The sequence below is a fragment of the Lepisosteus platostomus genome, chromosome 4 (assembly GCF_059453375.1).
Source record: "Lepisosteus platostomus isolate fLepPlt1 chromosome 4, fLepPlt1.hap1, whole genome shotgun sequence".
Lineage (NCBI taxonomy): Eukaryota > Metazoa > Chordata > Actinopteri > Semionotiformes > Lepisosteidae > Lepisosteus > Lepisosteus platostomus.
Genome location: NC_142614.1, coordinates 71,665,132 through 71,681,686, shown reverse-complemented (window position 1 = coordinate 71,681,686; position 16,555 = coordinate 71,665,132). Strand labels below are relative to the sequence as shown.

The window sequence follows — 16,555 nt, the reverse complement described above, 5'->3', positions numbered from 1 at the left end:
CTGCAGGCCACGCCCCCTGCACTCACAGCACATGCAGAACTGCAGGCCACGCCCCCTGCACCCACAGCACATGCAGAACTGCAGGCCACGCCCCCTGCACCCACAGCACATGCAGAGCTGCAGGCCACGCCCCAGGCCACTGTGTGCTCCAGTTTGCTCCATTAGTCCAAAGACATACTCTCTGGGTAAATTGGTGTCTGTGTTCTGTCCCCATGTTTCAACATGTGAGTGTTGTGCGGTGGCGCTGCCTGCCTTTTCCCAGTACACCCAACCACTCTCTCCAAGAACACACGACCAGATTCCAGAATTTAACATCTGCCTCCTGTATTGCACTCTTCTGGGATACTTCGGTAGGCAAACTGTTTCTGGGTGGCTCTGTGGCTAAGGATCTGCCCCTGTGGCTGGAAGGTTGCCGGTTCAAATCCCGCAGCCGGCAGAGGAATCCTACTCCGTTGGGCTCCTGAGCAAGGCCCTTAACCCCAGCTGCTCCAGGGGCGCTGTACAATAGCTGACCCTGCGCTCTGACCCCAGGCTCTCTCCCTGTCTGTGTGTCTCATGGAGAGTAAGCTGGGGTATGCGAAAATATAATTCCTAATGCAAGAAATTGTAAAGGGTTAATAAAGTAATGTTATGTTATATTATAAGAATATCAAACCCTAATATTGACATGAGGAAATAAACCAAGTCTTACATGTACGTAACACTAAATACGTAAAATAAGTACTATGTTTCACTTTAGATGGCTTGCTACTGTACTCCAGGTAGTGAGCTATTTGTTACCTTGAGGCTACTCAAGTAACTGGCAGTTCTGGCAGTTGGCTACTGTGTGAGTGTACATGTGTGCCAGATTACTGCTCTTTATGACTGAAGGGATTCAGCAGTGGCTGAGACCAGGGTCATTCATTTACCAAGGCTCCTGAGAGTTTTGCCTTTAACCTAATACTACTGTGGAAGGCATAGAAATAACCAAGGGAGCAAGTGTCTAGACTGTTATCAAAGAACTTAATGGGTCCAGCTGACACACACTTGTAAACCTGGGTGGGATCAAAACAGAGGAAGTTTAGTTGCAGAGAGTAGGTTGTGGCCATAGTAGAACTGATGTCCTGCGAAAGCTGTAGAGAGGTGTTAAACTACCAGCCAAAGGGTAGTGGAGCAATAGACTTTGTGCCTGTTAGTATACAAAACCAAGTAGCTTTCTCACATCTGTTTTCACTGTCAGGAGAAATGTGCATTAATTGTCAGTCCTGTGGTATCGCAGAAGTCATGCAAGGACGTAATATTTCCAAACCTCAGAACTGAATACATTTAAGTTAAGTGAATCCAGAATATTCTGGCAGTTGATAGTTGATATACAGCGTGACATGACGGGTTACTTCAAGATGGTTTAATTCCTCACTTACGTTGTACCAAAAGACAGTTAAGATTATATTAACTAAAACCCAAACGCTTTTTCTTCGCTCGCAGGTGTTCTGTGTTTTAAATTTCAGTGCCGCTGTTTGGCTGTGTTTTTTATACAGAGATACTTTCCTCTCATATACTGTACATGTCCCCCTAGAACAGTTAGAAGTATAAATCTAGTGGAATTGCTGATCTAACAAAACCAACTCCTAAGATGACATCCCGAAATGGTTTGCCAGCGATTGTGCTGGAGAAGGAAATTAGCATCTTATTTATGCTGAAGGTCTTTGGCAAAGCACTGACAGGACGGTTTTCTAAGCACTTTTCTTCTCCTGCAAAATTTGTCTATTTTTCTATCTTCAAGTATAGTCCAACTGAAACTCCCAAAATGAAATTTAAGTGAAAACAGCAGTACTTTTCTTTCTAGTTATCTTGCCCCTTTTTCTTGATATGTACATTTATGGTTCGCTATTGCTTTATGAATTTCATAAGCAAACTTTGCTCTGGTACAACACTTTGAGAGTCACCTTGTTCACACTGAAGGCCTTGCAACTCAACATGCGTCCCCTGCCAAACCTCTTCATTCAGGTCTGAGAAGCCTTTTCACTTATTTTCACACACAAAGTATCAGAGAGTGTTGAAGAAGCAGAGAAACAAGCAGTATATATGAAACCTAGCCTGTTGAATAGGAAAGAATGAGTGCACCTGTTTGAGAAAGCTATAGAATACCTGTTGCACTGCTTTAAGACTAAATTAGCCAGCAGCCATATCACTCTGCAACTCACGCCCTCGAATGACCACACCAGAGCAGGACCGACAAATCAGACTGGTCCATCTGAGAGATCGTTTCAGTGGCAACCCACTGAAGCTCAGCAGGTGTGAGCCTGGTCAGTACCTGGATGGGAGACCTCCTGGGAAAAACTAAGGTTATTGCTGGAAGAGGTGTTAGTGTGGCCAGCAGGGGGCGCTCACCCTGCTGTCCATGTGGGTCCTAATGCCTCAGTATAGTAACGGGGACACTATACTGCAAACGGGCGCCATCCTTTGAGACATAATGAGACGTAAAACCGAGGTCCTGACTCTCTGTGGTCATTAAAAATCCCAGGGCGTTTCTCGAAAAGAATAGGCGTCCTGGCCAAACTTCCCATTGGCCCTTACCAACCATAGCCTCCTAATAATCCCCATCTATGAATTGACTTCATCACTCTGCTCTCCTCCCCACTGAGAGCTGGTGTGTGGTGAAAGTTCTGGCGCACTATGGCTGCCGTCGCATCATCCAGGTGGGGCTGCACACTGGTGGTGGTGGAGGGGATCCCCATTACCTGTAAAGCGCTTTGAGTGGAGTGTCCAGAAAAGCACTATATAAGTGTAAAGAATTATTATTATTAATGATTAAATTCCAATTAAAAGACAAATATATAAAATTGTGTGTAATGAAAGTTAGAAGTGCTTATATACTGATGGGAAAAAAGCAACTCAACATTTTCTGGAATGAGAATACTATAGTTATAGCTTACGTACTTTCACAAAATGTTGTCAATTTTTTTTAAGCCCCCTGACCAGCAATGCAGCTTGTGGAGTGAGGCACTGCAACTTGCCAATCACACGAAAGCTCGTTAGGTGCATTTTTACCCAACGAAGTCCGGGTGGAACAATGCCTGATCAGGTCACCTTTAAAAAGGCCTTAATTCAAAGCTTAGGCCACATCAAGAGAAGGGCCACACTTAGTCAGTTTTCTGTGCATTCCATAATGCCTTGAATGTCACCAGAAGCAAGGGAGAGGGCCATTGGTATGCTGCAGGCAGGCATGTCACGTGCCAGCGTTGCCAGACACTATGAAGTAAGCCACTCCACTGTGTCCCAACTGCAGAGAAGGTTTCAGCAGACCAGCAGGACAGATGGCCATCCAAGATCCGGTTGCACTCGAGTGACGACACCAGAGCAGTACTGACAAATCAGACTGGTCCAACTGAGAGATCAGTTCAGATCTGCCACAGTGTGGCTCCATGCTGCTGGCCACAGAGCAAGGCGACCTGTCAGAGGCCCTCTGCTCACACCTCCTAGACGTCACACCCGACTGGCTTGGGCCAGACAGAGGCTGCGATGGACTAGTCAGCAGTGGCTTCAGGTCCTCCTCACGGACGAGTCACTCTTCAGCCTGTTCCACGCAGACAGGGGGGCCAGAGTGTGGAGGAGGAAGTGTTGCGTTTCTTTTTTCCATCAATATATATTGTAGCAATGGATTATTTGATAAAATATTTGGTAAAATAACTCAAAGTTTTCAGTGTTGTGCAACAATATTTACATTTAGTGGGATTCAGAAGTCTCGACAGTTCTCTCTCCATCTGTGTTGAATATTTTGAGGTTATTAGGGTGGCCAAATTGTTTTTTATACAAGTGGAGCATATACTGTGTCATGATGAGTGAGATATTCTTAGAATAATGATTCAGCTACAAACAATGGCTCAGGACCTCAAGAAAACATGTATGTGTGGTGAAACTCAAAACGAAACAAAAGTTATTTTTTCCATTCATTCACATTTTCTCGTTCTTTTTCCACTGTGGCCGAGATTCAGTTTTTCTCGTGGCGCACAATTCATGTCAGAGTCTCTGGGAGACGGGTCAGTTCCCACCTGGATTCTGCAGTCTCGTGTCCTTGGACATCATGTGCAGTCTTACCAGTCCGGAAGCCCAGATTCAGAGTTCATGCACTTTTTCTGCTGGGGGGGAGGGGGGATTTTCAGGTCTCGGCAGGCCATAAGGGGGTAAGAACAGAGATGAGTATGGCATTTACAAAAATATGCTCTTGCACAGTTTCGTTCTAGGGACCTTTATCACAATAATGAGGATGCCTTTGAAACCCACACATACTCAGCTACTAGTCCACAACTATATAACCACTGCCCAATGTACTGCCTGTGGGGGACTGGTGACCCGTCCAGGGTGTACAACTGCAGTGGTGCCCTGTTCTTCCTGGATAGGCCCCGGGTGGCTACGTCCCTGACCAAGAACAAGCAGCTCTCTGATGATGGATGGACTGATGAAGATTCTAATTTTGCATCACAATTGAGTAAAAAAAAAAAAGATTTTTCAGTTCTTTCAGCTGAATCTGCTTCAGCAGAATATTTTATCTTGCTCACCAGTGAATGCTTCCTTTCTCCGGGACCTGGTTTCTTATGAGCCCACTGTATTGCACAGTCCAGCTCTTTTAGCTGTGAGCAGCTAATTGAGAACCACATCCAGCTGCTTCTTGAGAGGAGTGATGGTATCAATTTCGACAACATGGCTGGCTATCCTGATCTACATTCTCCGGGAACCCACAGTGTGAAAAAATACTTCCTGCTCTCATGTTTAAATTCACTTCCCTGTAGTCTCCACTTGTGCTCTCCGGTTCGTGTTTCACTGTTAATACTGAAGAAGTTCACTAGCTTGACTTTGTCACTGCCTTTGAGGTTTTTAAATACAGTGCTTTACCAAGTGTGTTCGAATTCTCCACTATTACAGGTTAAAACAGTTCAATTGTTATAGCCATCAGCCGCATCACCCTGAAACTCACAGCTGGCAGCCCCCTGAAGCTCAGCAGGTGTGAGCCTGGCCAGTATCTGGATGGGGAGACCTCCTGGGAAAGCTGAGGTTGCTGCTGGAATAGGTGTTAGTGGGGCCAGTAGGGGGCGCTCACCCCGTGGTCTGTAGGGGTCCTAATGTCCAAGTGTAGATGGGGACACTATATTGTAAAAAGGTGCTGTCCTTTGAATGAGGAGTAAAACTGAGGTCCTGACTCTCCGTGCTCATGAAAAATCTCAAGGCGTTTCTTGAAAAGATTAGGTGTCCTGGCCAAATTTCCCCCTGGACTTTACCAAACATGCCCTTCAAATAATCCCCATCTCTGAACTGACTTAATCACTCTGCTCTCCTCCCCACTGAGAGCTGGTGTGTGGTGAGTGTACTCCAGGTGGGGCTGCATATTGGTGGAGGTGGAGCAGAGTCCTCATTACCTGTAAAATGCTTTGAGTGGAGTGTGCAGGAAAGCTCTGTATAAGTGTAAGGAAGGATTCTTATTCAGTTCTTTAAGACCGTCAGTGTGGCACATTCCTTTAAGCCCTGAAATGCATCCGGTTCCTCTTCTGTGGACACAATGTGAGAGCGGTGTTATCTTTTCGTATTGACCACAATTGCAGACAATAAATGAGGTTTTAGTGTTGGACTAAATAATTCTATCATAACATTATTGTTACTGTTTCAGTATTGTTAGTTTTCATTGTTGTCCCGTTTCAGTCAGCATAAGGAACTCAGTTTGATACACACCTCCATATACAGCAGTTTCCACTCGTGTCCCCTGGTGCACATTTCACTGCTCATTCTGAGGTCCACTGGGCTGACCTTGTCAGTGCCTTTGAGGATTTGACAGGTACTGAAAGATTTAGAAATGTTAAGCAAGTACTGTTGTAGATAATGACGGTTAAGGATGTTAGGAATATTCTCTGTCCTCGTGCTGTGAGAGATTAAACGTATTTGGGTATTCAAGTCCTTCATGAAGGGATAATAGAACTACATTTCTCTAAGCTGCCTTAAATGTCAATAAAATATATAAATGTAGTTTTAATTCACATTCAGGGCTTTATTTTTAGTGGAAATTGAATTCTTACCAGCTTTACTTCTCTGTAGAGTTTGATTTTTTTCACTGCTGTCTTTCACACTCTCACACTCCCTTATTTATTTTCCTTACTGTACCTTTCTGTCTGTCTGTGATGGAGACAGGGGCTGTGTAGTGAATTCCAGTGTCTTAGTGTTCGGATTTTGGAGTCTGGCTCGGTCACTGTTTTAAGCCATTGCTGCCCGTTTCCATTTAAACACTTCAACAATTTCTTTTTAAACACTTTCCTCTAACGAGCATGCAGCCTGTCATCAGATAATGCTGGCTTGCACAGGGGAATGAAGATGATGTCTGCACACACACCAAGGCTGAGAGCTAATTTTATCTGCATTCTTCAGGCAGGAAAAGAAGACATTTCTGAAGGCTGGCCCTAAAACACTACCTGTTTCCTCTGTCTCGTTTGAGGCAGTGAAACATCAGCTCACCAGGCCTGGTAGTGTCATTCTTTTCACTCCTGTGTCAGGTTGTCGATGGTCCTGTTCACCAGCTCTGCTTGCCAGTAATCCACCGACCTCAGTGCTCTTTCAGAGCCCTTCCCTATTACAGATGAACTGCTCACTGACGGAGACGCTCCCCCTGATATTACAACCACACAGATTCACAAACACAAAACCCGGTGGCAAACAGATTTTATTTTCCTTCAACCCCTCCTTTTGTCGTGACTCAAGCTACAGTTGCTAAGTGCTGCATCATCTGACCCCAGACTTAAAAATTCTGCGAGATTCGTTTTAGTTTAAGAAAATCTCGAGACCCACCAAAAAGCAGTAGCACAATGCGGCATCGTCACCAATCCGGAACGATTCTCTTTGCAAGTTTCTAACGGAGCAACAGAGGAGCAGCAACTATTCGTAGACGCCCCCCCCCCACCCTCTCCCCAAGAAAAGGCGCTGATAAATTAAAAAGCCTTCTTTGAATAAAATCATTTTATGGTTGTGAGAAACAAGGGCTGTGTTCGCATGAAGCAACTTTTCCGACACATTAATTCAGTTTGGGATGTAGTGTGTGTATGTGACTGTAGTGGTGTGCATATGAATCCCTTGGGGTTTTTTTCCCTATATATATATATGGATTTGTTAAGACGGGGGAAACTTGTAAGTATCTTTATCGTTGAGGAAAATATGGGTACAAGCATAATTTGATTCTGGTGTAATACTGTATACCTTGGGGACTGCAAAGTACTCGGCCGGTTTCCAAGGCAACGGATTTCTTTTGCATCGCTGTGAAATGAGGCTGGACGTGATTGGCAGGCGCCAGCATGTTTGCTGTTGAATATGCAGGTCTTCAGCTGCACTTTTAAGTGAATGGAGGGTAAGCTGAAAAGCTGCACTAGTCGGGGGTGGGAGAAAGCATTTAACCCCTGACTGGTTGCAGCCCGGGCAGCAGAGGCCGGAGCAGGTGTTTGAAACTGAAACTCCAGCCCCAAGAGATGTGGCTGAGGTGTTGTTTCAGTCTGCGATCTTGAATTTTTGTTTTGGGGGTCTTTTGCCTTTGCGTGCCTTTCACACAGGCTCGGGGACTGGACGCTGCCTTCTTCACTGTAGGAACCAGTTCCAGTGCCCGTTATTTCTTTTGTCCTGAATGGATGAATAATAAGACCATTTACTTTGTACCTATGTAGCTACAAATATGCAAACATACAAAATAAACTACAATTGTAGATGTCTGCTTCCCACGACCCTAAACTAGTGATAAGGTTTCTTAAAGGGGTTTGGGGATGAACTACACAGCACTGCAAGAAGCAGAGTGTACTGGCGTTTTTCATGTCTGTACTCATCACAACATTTTACTGCTCTGTGTAGGTGTAGGTGTACTGCTCTGTGTAGTGTGGTGTGACTTGTCTTCTATTTAAACTTTGGAGAAATACGATTGCCAGAATTCTGAACAAGCAGTGAGCAAAAAAAAAAAAAACAACGAATGGCAGTTAGCTGCGTTTTAAACTCATTTTCTGTGCTGATCACGAGCATAATGCAAAAATAATTTCCACCATAGCTGCACGGATCTTTCTCTAATGACCAGAATTACCTCAGCTGAACTGAACTGGTTCTTCACAGAAAAATGCAGAATGATTGACAAAACATCCCTACCCTTACCCACTTCCCAGTCATAAATTGGGTGTAGAATAGTTGTGAAACTAACTGCATCAAGAAGAATGGTTTTAAAATGTTCTGCTATTCTCCCAGGTTTTGTTTGTTCAACAGCCTTCTGTGTTTTGCAGTTCACACAGAATTAAACATTGTTCACTAGGAATAAGGGATTTGCTCTCATCAGGTTTTTTCTGACAATTTGCTCTTTCTTCCTCGCATTGTGCTCAGCGTAACTCCTGTTCCATTGAGATGTAGCAGTGACCTTGAGCAGTGCGTTTCTGCATGGGTGCCACCACAGTGAAGTGCCAGGAGAGGGAGAGCAGCAGTAGAGCATTCCATTTCGGCACTGACCTCTCATCATCGCTGGGCCCACTCACAGTGAGCTGCTTTGTCTTACTTACAGAACGCCTCGAGAGAGGACTGTTTTCTTCGTTCAGAAAGTAATGTTTTCACAGCGCTTGCACCAGACTGCGGTGAGCCCGACCCATGAGCCGCGAGTCGCAGCTCTTGGTCAGCCTGCCCCTTTAGAATCTGCATGTTTGCGTGGCCTGCGGTCTTGAATTTTTGTTCTGGTGGTCTTTTGCCACCAAAACAAATGGAGCCTGGCGGACAGAAGCCCTCTGGGCTCCACAGTGCTCTGGGTGTCCCCTTTCGAAAAAGCCCGAACAGTGGCCTGCAGCTGTTCCTCTGCTCCTCTGAGATCATCCGTGGCAAAATCACTATTATTCCTCGATTCTTCCATCATTGATCTTAGTTAGTCCAAATTGGGATGATTCCTTTTAACTACTCCTTGTCTCAATTACAGTACATTCGCAAACGTGTCCCCTATAGACGGTGCGCTTAACTTGTCTGAACCCTTTACACCCCAGTTTTCCCACCTTCACTTTAATCGGTACTAATTACTTTCCAAAACGAGACATTGGAGCCATAGATTGCCCTGTAAACTAACACTCGAATAGTCTATGTGAGTGACTCTGAGCTGCAAATTGCTCCTTTCTTCCTCATCATCCTTCTAAACCTGCGCTATCTAGAGTAAATTCCAACCTCTTACTCCCTTCCCTTCCTGCGGGAGCCTAGCCACAGACTCCCTGTCCTTTACCCCTGCCTGCTAATATACACCAGCTCACTAATCCAGGGGAGTGGCCAGTTCCACACTGAGCCAATCCTGTTCGCTCATTTCCTCGTGCGGAATCTCATTCCCACTGTGTGACAATTTGATAAGGTAAGAAAGACAAGATCACTTTATCGGCCATATACAATTTCTTGCATTAGGAATTCGTTTTGTCGCATACCCCAACTGGCTCTCCATGAGACACACAGACAGGGAGAGAAGCTTGGGGTCAGAGCACAGGGTCAGCCGTTTATACAGCGCCCCTGGAGCAGCTGGGGTTAAGGGCCTTGCTCAGTGGCTATGAACCGGCAACCTTCCAGCCACAGGCGCAGATCCTTAGCCACAGAGCCACCCCCCAATTATCTCATTAAGCCAGGTGTGTCTCACTTACGCTTGAACAGGTGGCTTTCAAACAAAGCCACCTTTTGTAGCCGCACGCAGATAACAGGTCACATCTCCATTATGAGATATTTGGCATGTCTGAAGGCATTACCTTGGAGTAGGAACGCCCCCCTTCATAACTTCTCTACCTTCACCTTAAGTGGCAGACACAGCACTGGGTGCAAGGCAGGACTACACGTTGGAGGGCAAGCAACACGCTGGAGCGCCTCCAGGGAAAACACGGAGACGCTGATTAATCTAACCTGCGTTCCTCTGGAGCGAGGGAGGAATTCAGTGCCCCTGACAGGACACGGGCGAGCGACGTGCAGACCCCACACAGAAGGTGCTTCAGTCAGGAACCTAATCTAGAACCCAAGAGACATGAGGCAGCAGCCATGCCTGAAAAAATAAAAGGCAAAAATAAGAAAGCTCTGTTTTTGTTTTTTTTATTGTCCGGGGGACGCTTGTTCCAGAGTAATATTTAATTGACCTCTTCAGTGGTAAACCCCCAGCATAGAACGGGTTGTGCGTACGCTCAGTCTGGGTCAGCGGAAGGTCTGACTTTTTTCAGATTTTCATTTGCTGCGTCATATGCAAATTCAAATAACATAAAAAAGTGTGCCGCAGTGTAACGGCGAAACTTCATTTACACCAAACTGCCAAGGAGATTGAATAATCAGTGCATTTTCATGGCAGTGCTCCACTGCCTCTCATCCTGTCAGTGTAATACCCCTTGTCTCTGGCCGTTCTGTACCACAGAACTTACCAGCCTGGCAACAGGACATGCCTAGAAACACAGAACACCAGGAAACTGAGCTTAAACTTCATTAAAGTCTTAATTTTACATCCACTGCAGTTCTATTAAGAAAATTAGTTATGAGTAATTTATATCTGACACGTTCCACCTTTATCTATCTGTATGTACCTAACTCTTTTGTGTTTCAGGCTTGAATAAAAAGAAAAAGCTAATGATAGCTGTCATGTGAGTGAAATGGTACAGATAATTTTTTTTTCCAGAGTTTACAGTAACTATGAATAAGAGTCAGATTTCATGTAAAGCTCTGGAAACAAAACAGTCAGCTGGCTTCTCCAAGAGATGGTTCTCAGGATTAAAAAGGACAAATGGATTAAAAGGAAAGTTTGTTGTCATCTGCCAGTCTGTCATGGAGGAAAAGGGAGGAAGCTTTAAGACAAGTGATCCTTGGAAAATAAAACAAACATTTCTGTTTATTAAGAACCCCGCTATGGTCTAACAAGCATTTACTTTGGACAGCTCTGTAGACAGGCATGTTTCAGTGGTTCTGTGGTTTTGTGCCAGACATTAAGCTGTCTGACACAAATGTCATAATGGCAAATCAACTATTTTAATTTCAAAAGAGCGGTGGTGTTTTATTAACTGGAAACCACTTCATTTACCAAAAAAAAAATCAAACTTACCAAAAAATCATTTTGAGAACAGAGGTGTGTTATAAATATTGGGGGTATGCATTTATTATTAAGTAAAATGCTACAATACTCACCATCACATCTGTCCTGCCCACAGACTAGATGTTTAACCCAGGTTCTCCGTGAAGAAACAAGATTTCCTGGTTGTGCTGTGTTCCTGGATCTGCTTTCTTCTTTCTCATTCATGCCTCTCCTCCACCGCTGGTTTCTGATACGAGTATTCACAGCCCTCAAAGGCACTGGTCAAGTCAACCTGGAGCCCAGTTCTTCAGAATCGGCAGTGAAGCATGCACCAGAGGTCACAAGGAGGAACTATGTGGAAGTGTGTTTAAAACTGAGGACAGGGGGCCCCTCTTTCCCACTAGAGTTGTGGGAGTCTGGGATGAGCCAGCAAGCCACGTTGTTGAACCCGGTTCCCTGGCTTCTTTCAGGATGCTGCTGGATGTGGTCCTGGGATCAACTAGCTTCTAACTATCAAACAGGGCAGATGGGCGGAACATTCTCCTCTGCTTTGTAAACTCTCTTACCGTTCATATGTTCTCTGGTGCTTCAAAGTGAGAGCATGGTGTCACTGGAGTCTAACTTTTAAGATCAGGTGCTGGATAACAACAAGTAGACCTTTTCCTCTGTAGGCCTTTTAAATCTCCTGTCAAGGGCTGATTTAGGGCGTCTGCTTACCAGACACCTCAGCTTGGTCTGCAAATCTTGTGTGTAACTTAGTCTATTGTTCATAACAGCACACTCGTAGAAAATAGAACATGCTGAGATTCTTTAGCATGAGGGGGTGAAAAAACTGAAGTGCTAAAAAGACAGAAATGTGTCATAAAAAAGAATAACAATATCATAAGAGATCTTTTATCCAGATAAAGGTATCATACTGGTATGAAACATCAGAATTCACATCAGTAATTGTGTGTTTGGAACAAATCAGTCGGGGAGTCCTTGACCTGTCCTTGTGACCTTGTGTTCATAGGCATGTTTTCACTGGTAGACCACATTGCCTCATAGAGCTTCAGGTAGCATTTGCCTTAGAGAGACTTGTAAATAAATTTTGACTGACAGACATCACATTCATTTCCCTAATGAGGAAGTGGGCAGCTGCCGCTGTCCAGACAGTGCTGCCAAGTGTTTTCAAAGTCAATACGGGTTTGTAGCCAGAACCCGCCCAGTAGGTCACATCAGGATAGGAGTAGGTAGGGATAATGTCCTTATTGAGCACATCTGCTAAATAAATCATTCTGCTCTGATTCCAAACAAAAATCATTGCTACTGTACCTTCTCAAATATGTAAAAATGTGCAAGTGCAGTACTGATTATCAGGGTGATTGACATTTCTTCCCTTCAGAGATACAGTATAGTGTGCCCTACTACATAATGGGCACAGAAAAGCCTAAGCTGTTTATTTTAGGTAATCAGACAGTCTTTGAGATCATGAGATTAATATGCATGTGTTCTCATATTGCGGTGTTAAAACAATTTAACTTTATTATTTTGGGTTAATTCCGCCCATACGTTTGATCATATGGAAACAGTATCATGCTTTATGTTCAACCAAGTGAATTTCAAGTGCTCTTAAATGTCAGGACACGTTCACCCTCAATAAAACTTTCAGAAGGATAGAAAGTGATAGAAGTGTTCAAGTTCAGAGAAAGAGAGGAACTGCAGATGTTGCAAAGAACATTATCTCCTCTGTGAAGCCTGGCCTGGCCTTTATAGGCAAGGCTATCTCTGGAACTGCCTCTTTTGCCTTTATTGGTGATGTAACTGATGATGGCAGCAGCAGAATGCATTTGGAGGTTTATGGAATCCTTATTACTTATTTAGTGGCATTTCATCTTGCAGCACGACAATGACCCAAAAACATAGAGACCATACAATCAAGGAGCTCATCAAGAGAAACAAGTGGAAGGTCTGCGACCAGCCAAGTCTGTCTCCAGATTGAAATCCAGCTGTGCGTGGGTGCAAAACGAGGAGTCAGAACACCGCACAAACAGGCAAAGAGTCAAAAGGGCTGCAGCGGAACATCTCAAATACTTAAACTGTTTGGTGAGCTCAGTGAATACTCCATGATGTTATTGCTAGAAAGGGGTATCTTTAGAAATAAAAGTCATTTATGCAGAGTCTTCCCCCAAAATAAGATGAATTCAGATTCATGTCATAATCACAGGAACATATTGCTTGACTACAGCACAAAAAACAGTTTTTACTTTGCTATCATTTACTTTCATAGGGCATTGTTTACTCTGTTGAGATAAAAGTACTCTAGTAAACAGTGAATTTGTCTGCATTTTATGCTTGATTTAAATTGTTTACAACTGGTAAACATGAATGCACACAACACCATCCTGGCAGTTCCAGTTGTAGCCCCTTTCTGTCACAGGGGCTCTCAGTGTGACCCGGGTTCCTACCTGTATATGTTTTAGGAGTGTCCTGTAAAAGCACTCCCGTGTGTTTGTGACTCCTGGACTGCTCTTTCTCGGGGACGATTCCCAAGTTACTGTCATCGTTCAGACAGCATTTGTCCGTCCCGGTTCATTCTGGTGTTTGTTTCCGTACGAACAGTGAAACACGACCGACGGGGCCCAAGTGGAAACTACGTGAAAGTGCATTTAAAATCAAGAATAGGAGTCACTTCGCTGCACAAACGGCTGTAGTAGAGGATGTAACAAGACACCCAGTCCTAATGCTGAGGCCCATAGCCTGGCTTCTTAAAGGAAACAGATGGAAAAGGTCCTGGGATCAGTTAAAGGGGAGCTGCAGTCACAATTTCTCAGACGAATTATTACATCTCAGTAACAAAATCAATTCATTGACATTATAGGAAACAAAATACACATTTCTAATTAAGCATGAAATCGTGAACTTTGTGTGAAGTCGCCATGTTGTCGCGAAGCCCAGGTCTCACAACGGGCAAGAGCGAGAGTTCCCGCGAATTGTGACGTGATGCGGCCCTTCCTGCTCACTAGTTCCCTTAACGACTTATGTCATGTGATGTATAAGCAAATTAAAACAGATTGTGTAGCAGACATTTCACCGCAGAAATGTTTCAAAGTGATCTGCATGCAGGGTTAACAAGTAAATAGAATTTGTCAGCAAAACTGTCTCGAAATTGAGAGCAATATTTCTATTGTAGTAAAAGAGATGTCTTCACAAGCCTGCTTGTTTACAATGTCATAGGGATGCACACGTCACCGGGGGTTTTGTTGCCTCGTTCTGAATCGCAGAACATGGCGCTGCACAGACCTGGACATTTTGTCTGTTTCGTGATGTTAATCGGAGGTTTTACAATTTCTAACCCCAAAAGATGAAAATATCTTTGCAGTTCCCCTTTAACTACTAACTACCAAACGAGCTTGATGGTTCGAACTGTTTGTAACCTCCTGTTCTCATGCTCTAGATCGCCAGTGGCAGCCACAGGCACAATCATCTGTTTTATAAGGCTGGGGGGAGACTGGAATACCCAGTGTTCTTTTGCAGGGATGGTTCTTATGGAAATAGGTTAAGCTGGATTTCATCACTGCAAGAACTGTGACAGAGTAGTCAGCGGCTTGGTCTCATCTTCGAAATTTGTTTGTTGCTTTTCTTTCTAGTTTGAAGATAGAAGAAATGCTTGAGAACAATGCTTGGAAGTGGAAACGGACTTGTGCACACCTTTCGCACGCCTTGGTCCCTGTCTTGGGCTGGGAATCGGTGTTGCCCACTGGTAGAAAACGAATAGCTAACTGGCTACTTTGGATGCTGGTGTTGGTGGCTCCCCTTTGGCTTTCTGTCTTGGTTCTGGCCATGCCCTGCCTTTGGCTTTCATACAAGTATTTTGGTGCTTTTAAAAACTCCGGCGCTCGGCATTCCAACGCCGGAGGGCCTTCAGGAGCCTCCCTTCGTCACTCCGGCGAAATCCGACACGGCAGGGCTGAGCGCTGCAGGGAGATGAACAAAGGCAACAGCCGCGAAAGTCGCCGTCCCCCCAAAATAAAATTGAACGCATAATTAGTTTTTCATTGCAGGTACTGAAGTTTCACTCCATGACCTTTTTGATGATAATGAGAGAGTTTATTGTGCAAGTGGTTCACCCGCAGGAGTAAGTGACTGGCAGACGCTGGGTTACAAAGGGAAATGTTCTCCATAATTAGAGAATGTTGAAAGGCGTGTTCTGTATAACGGGGGTCTATTCTCTTTGCTCAAAGTTCAGAAAATGTACTTCATCAGTGGGATTTCTCCGACATCGTTTCCAGCGCTCCCGGTTCTTTCCATGGGAAGCGCTCCCCTTTTGGATTTGAAAAGGCAAGGTGAATTTTTCCCATTTGGTATGCCTGACCTGTTCAGTGCATAAAAAAACCACTGCTGTTTATAGAAAAAAATAAAACCTCTTAAATGCATTAAATGAATTGAAGCCCTTAATTCGTTCGTATTTGCTGGATTAGGGGTCAGGGGTTTGCACACGCATTACTGTAGTGTTAACACTTTGTGTCAGTGATAAATCCATTAGAAATATACACAATGAAATGAAAGCGCTGGCTTGTTAAGCCTAGCCTCGGTGGCGGTTAAGGGTTTAACTGTTCTCCGTGCATGATAAACAAAATGTGGTCTGAATTGTCTGCTAGCGCTGGATCTGAGCCAGTCTAGACTGGAGTTAAATTTGGTGGGAGTATCCTCTCCATGGTAATAGTTGCCCCATTGTTCAGAAGCGCACTGTGGCGCGGGTTCGCAAGTACTCGTAGCCCCGGGCTGTTGGTTTTGGCTGGGAGTGCACATCCATGCATTTCAGAGCTTGCAGAGCAGCAGCAGGTCTAGGAGTCTGGTGTCTGGTCCTTGGCACTTCTTTTTTTTTTTCAAAATCTTTGATTAGCGTCTGCCAGGCAGGGGAAGTGACTAGACCTTACCCAGCCCATCCTCCTGCTGCAACGCCTCTCAATCAGCAGCAGAGCACAGAAAACAAGGAAAGCTTTTAAGAAAATAGAAATAGAAGCAGCCCGAAACCTCAGAAAGGGGGCAAGGGTTTTAACCTGTTACGTGCCGGTGATTTATTGCTTCCTCTCGGCAAGCCGACACCAGGCCTCTCTGCTGTGCACTGAGGGCGTAGAGAGGACTGCTGTGAAATCCAGAAGACCGTTCCTGCTGCATCTGCAACACTTTAACCAGTTAACAGACTCCTCTGTTTGCTTAGCCAGCTTCAGAAACAACATTGCCTTTTAACCCTATAAATACTACCCTTCATTGCAGTACTTCATTTACCCGGTTTTTTTTACGACCTGAAAATTCCTAGAGACAGACGCTGAAGGAACAGACAGATTTGTCTGTTTGTTCTTTATTATCTGAAAAATGGTTAATGGCCCGCCTGTCTCTGAATGACACGCCTAAGATGAAACAGTCCGACCCTTAATAGATTTGTTTCTTTTTTTTTTCCTCTGCAAATTTAGCTCTGTTATCGCGCAGCGTGATCTGGTTAGTCTTGAATTAGCCCCCCGCGGACATTTGTCCACT

General features: G+C 44.5%; 1 protein-coding gene and 1 long non-coding RNA gene across 4 annotated transcripts in view; both read left to right on the top strand.

Annotated features, from left to right (window-relative positions):
- LOC148673787 (single-stranded DNA-binding protein 2) overlaps window positions 1-16,555 on the top strand; it is a 161,059-nt gene that overhangs the window by 73,979 nt on the left and 70,525 nt on the right. The gene's annotated exons all lie outside the window — the stretch shown is intronic.
- Window positions 6,957-15,049, top strand: LOC148673788 (uncharacterized). Its single transcript, XR_015936108.1, has 2 exons — window positions 6,957-8,514; window positions 9,790-15,049. It is a non-coding gene; the product is annotated as an uncharacterized LOC148673788 (long non-coding RNA).